This window comes from Abramis brama (genome assembly GCF_963993115.1).
Source record: "Abramis brama genome assembly, chromosome: 24".
Taxonomy (NCBI): Eukaryota; Metazoa; Chordata; class Actinopteri; order Cypriniformes; family Leuciscidae; genus Abramis; species Abramis brama.
Genome location: NC_139986.1, coordinates 1,922,701 through 1,927,700, shown reverse-complemented (window position 1 = coordinate 1,927,700; position 5,000 = coordinate 1,922,701). Strand labels below are relative to the sequence as shown.

The 5,000-nt window shown below is 36.8% G+C and overlaps 1 protein-coding gene across 2 annotated transcripts in view; it reads right to left on the bottom strand.

The window, feature by feature from the left end:
• piezo2a (piezo-type mechanosensitive ion channel component 2a) overlaps positions 1-5,000 on the bottom strand; it is a 197,240-nt gene that overhangs the window by 114,789 nt on the left and 77,451 nt on the right. The gene's annotated exons all lie outside the window — the stretch shown is intronic.

The window sequence follows — 5,000 nt, the reverse complement described above, 5'->3', positions numbered from 1 at the left end:
ATACTAAAGATGAGAGTGCTCTTCATTACGCCCAACAGTGTGTGGTTGGTTAGGCAAAAATCTGCTAATATGAATGAAGTTCAGAAGTTTGATTGTGATAATGCTGTGTGTAGTTTTGGTTGCAGTGCTTCATTCTGCAGGATATATGAGCTATTTTGAGGTTTGGGTGTGTGGTTTTGTGAATTGTGTGAAGTATTTTGATAAAACCAGCCTAGTTTGCAAAATTGTGTGTTAGCAATTGGAAAAAAATGTAACAGACAAAATTTAATGTATACATAAATTGTATTCAGTTAGAATTGTGTAAGTCCCTCTTGTATGCAAGCCTGTTTCCGCCACAGAATGAAAAATAAAAAAAGGTAATTGTGAATTTTTATCTCAGAATTGCGTGTTATAAAGTCAGAATTGTGTTATAAAGTCAGAATTGTGAGATATAAAGTTGCAATTGCGTGTTATAAAGTCAAAATTGTGTAATATAAAGTCAGAATTGTGTATTATAAAGTCAGAATTGCGTGTTATAAAGTCAAAATTGTGTTATAAAGTCAGAATTGCATGATATAAAGTCAGAATTGTGAGATATAAAGTTGCAATTGCGTGTTATAAAGTTGCAATTGTGTTATAAAGTCAGAATTTTGTGATATAAAGTCAAAATTGCGAGAAATAAACTCAAAATTCTGACTTTTTTCTCCGAATTGTATGTTTGTATCTCACAATTCTGACTTAACACAAAATTGGGAGATACAAAGTCAGAATTGCAAGAAAGAAAGTCAGAATTGCAAGGTTATTTCTCAATTCTTTTTTCCCCCTTAGAATTGGACTTTGCGAGTTTATATCTCACAATTCTGAGAAAAGATGTCATAATTGCATGATATAAGTCAGAATTGTGAGGAAAAAAGTCTGAATTTCGAGTTTATATCTCCCAATTCTGACTTTATATCTCGCAATTGTGAGCTAAAAAAGTCGCAAATATCTTTCAAAATGTTTTCTTCTGTGACGGAAACAAGCTTCCATACTCTTGAGCCAACGTAACGTTTCAGATGAAGTGTATTTTACGAGTGCTCTTAGTGCAACAATGAGCTGCAGTGCCTCTTAAAACTGCAGAAAAACACTGCGTTCTCCAATAAAAGCCTGTGATTCCCAGTCTCCTCGCTCAGAGCGCTCGCACGTCTGGATCTCATTTCCCAGAGTCGAGCGCCGGCCGGGGGGATTTAATGAAACCAATCCATTCAACCCTCCAGAAAACAGCACTTCAGAGAGCCGCCATTCCCGACTGAAAACTGAAAACTGAAGCGCATACTTTCACGTTCATAACGCCTGACACTTCTCCGCTGTAAAGATGCTCGTTTTCAGATCTTTAAAGGTTTAAGAGTTAAGTTACTGTCAGAGAGCCGGTTCAGCTGAGTCCGATCAGAGGACGATATAGACCTAGTTCACAAATAAACATCGCCGTAAACAAGTACACAAGTAAAACAATTTGCAGATGTCTTGAAGTTTGGGAAAATAGGGCAAATTCTGAAACCTCGGCTCTCTGGAATTCACAGTATATTTTCAGTGCTATTTGATTACTGGAAAACAACGACAAACAAATAAAAAAATAAATACTTTGTGAGTCTGTATAAATGCATGTGTATTTTAACATTATACAAGTTATAATTAGACACAATTCAATTATCAAACTTGTAATAAACATTCTATTCATACATTGGCTGGGAAAGACTTAAATTACTGTAAGAGTAAACAAGTTTCCCAAACAGGTAACACTTAAATCCCAATAAAGGTCAATTTATTCAAGAGAAAGAGATTATGGGATATTTTGCTCCTTTTTTTTTTTTGGTGATTTGTTGCGTTACAACAGAAATGACCCTTCATTTCACAGCAAAATTCTGACTACAGTATTTATTGCAATTTTGGGGATTTTTCGGGCCTACATCACTCAGATTGTGTTGTAGCTCAAGACTATCTGTCACCGGGGGCATTCACACTTTTTGGTGGTATAAATATAATTTAATCTGCAGCAATATTCTCATCAGTGTTCGATTAGTTTTTACTTAAATCTGCACATTTGTGATATTTGCCCTAGGGCGTTATTTACCTTAATAAAGGCCTTTTTAAACCTTATTAGATGTATTATTAGAAGTCTTACATTTGATCAATATATTCAGAGTTATAATAATAAGAAGACACTATAGGGCTGTTTATAGGGCTGTTAGCAATCAAATATAATATACACTGCATACACAGCAATAAATAGCCTAATATTATGAGATTAATGTTTAAATTAATGTTTGAATATACAAGTAAGAAAAAATGCAATGATACTTTTAAACATGAAACTAAACCGCCAATAGGTGACGACAAGCGAGTAATAATAAGCGAGTCATTGAGTCATTCACTCAAACGATTCGTTCAAAACTGAGTTGCTTTACTTTGGAAGTATTTTCGTCAGTGAAATAGCAGGAAAAATCAGTCAAGATCAGTGTTGGGGAAAGTTACTTTTAAAAGTAATGCATTACAATATTGTGTTACTCCCCAGAAAAGTAACTAATTGCGTTACTTAGTTACTTTTTATGAAAAGTAATGCGCTACATTACTTTTGCATTACTGTTTCTCACCTGGGCTGGGCTTGCTTGTTTGTTTTTTAATAACAACAAAAAAAGTTATAATTTTTTTGCAAATGTTAAGGCCCTTTCACATAGTCAGGAGCCAAAGTCTCAAAAGCTCAATAAATGGGTTGAACCTGACATGGTCTGCCATACTTTTTATTTGTGTTTTTTCTGTTAACTTTGACCCTAAGAACCAATAACTGGAGGGTCTGCTCTGCCGGAAACACTGCAGGAAAAAAAATTGTGGCCGTTTTAGTGTAGAATGAGTTTAGTTCGGCATTTTGAGAGTTGCCTAAAAGTCTATTGAGGTTCTGAGCCTGTTGATCAACTAGTAGTGAAATCATCACAGATCCATTGATTTGGTTGGATTTTTATAGTTTTTTCTGTGGATGAATGAGTATACTGTTTGATGAAACGAATGACATATTGACTGATGTCATAACTTGGGGGAATAGTTGATTGCCAATGAAGTAAAGATGAATATATTGGAAAAAAGTGAGAAAACGGCACAAAAAAAATTGCATTAAATTGATGCAAAATCATGTAGAAATGTGTTTTAAGAGTTATTTTTTCAGTGGATGTTGTCAGCACATGTGTTCTGTGTATCTGGAATGCATTTAATGACCGCCTCCCCAACCCACTGAGGATTTGAGGAAAAAAATCATTTTTCACATTTTTCTGATAAAAAAAATAAAGGGTGCATACACTAAAATGGCCAAAAAGTTGACAGAAAAAACACAAATAAAAAGTATGGCAGACCATGTCAGGTTCAACCCATTTTTAAGACTTTGGCTCCCCGACTAACACCAAAAGTGAAGTGAGTGAGCTTCAGGCTGAAGTAATGCAGATGTACTCCTGTACAGTAGAGGGCGCCGCTCAAACTAACCTTTCAGCTGCTGGTGTTCTGGATTAAAGAACAATAGGATACAGGGGAAGGAAGTTCAACACTCTTCTTTCTAAATCTAATCTATTTTTGCTTATTAGTATGGTTGAATTAGATCATTGAAGGTCAGCAGCAAAGACACTGGTTAATAAAGTGAGATTAATTACATATTTGTGTAATTTAATATAGTTTTGTGTAAAATTCTGAGATTGCAACACCTCACTTTATTTCTCTCAACATGGGAACAGGAGAGCTGTCAGTCAATAAATGTGTAAAAGTAACTAGAGTCACTTATTTAAAAAGTAACTCAGATATTTTGTTGTAAATTGAAAAAGTGATGCGTTACTTTACTAGTTACTTGTAAAAGTAATCTGATTACGTAACTCAAGTTACTTGAAATGAGTTTCCCCCAACACTGGTCAAGATTGTGTCTTAAATGTAACTAAATATTACCTACTTGTTTATTGAACTATAAAATCAATGTAACATTTGCAATCGTGATAATATTCAGCAACAGCTCCTTTTGTCATATTTATGTTATAAATTAAAAAAAGACATTCATTTTGAATGTTTACCTCAGTTCCCTTTCGAGGCGGTGACTTCAACATTACGTCAGCATGACATATATGGGAACTCCTCCCTTCTCCACTTTTGCTGAAATCTTATGGGCACCTGTGGCTTACCCTAGCTGACCTGAAGGACACGGACCGCAAGACGCTCCTGAACGCTCCCGTCAAACGGTCTTTGGCGACGCCGTGGAGTCGGTCACGGGACACTTTTCCGAGACGCAGAAGCGCGCCAAAGCGTCTCCGGTTACTATCGTAACCTCAGTTCCCTGAGAGGTGGGAACGAGACATTACGTTAGCCGCTGTGCTAGCGTTCATTCGTGATTCTGACGGAATTGTCGCGCCCATGCATTTTATACTGCCCGCGAACCTGTCAGTATTTGCATGCTTCGCGTCAATTGGCCAGCTTTCCCCAGCTGGCGTTAGCCCATAAGACTTCAGCAAAAGTGGAGAAGGGAGGAGTTCCCATATACGTCACGCTGACGTAATGTCTCGTTCCCGCCGCTCAGGGAACCGAGGTTACGATAGAAACCGGACACGCTTCATGCTGTTTTGCTCATTTGTTTTGATTTCTCCACGAAAGTCACAAAGAGAGGCGAATGAACATCGCCAAAGCACAGTAAATCATATTTCACGGTTTCCTGATTTCCTGATTCGTGAATGAGAGTTTGTAATCTGAAATGAATGTGAAGAGATAAACACTGTACTGTGTAACAAAACAAATGGCAAGAAGGCACGTCTTTAAGTGCGGTGTCTGCGCAAGCTGCAAACGATGATTCGCGATTCACGAACAAATGACTCTTACGAGCTGGTCCTTTACGGGAATCATAAATGTACAGCATTAATCAGTGTAGACTGACCTGCAAACAAATCACACTTGTAAATAGTTTTTAACGAATCTTTCAAGAAGACTTGTTGTCGGTGTCTGTCTCGAAATCAAGTACGTTTGGT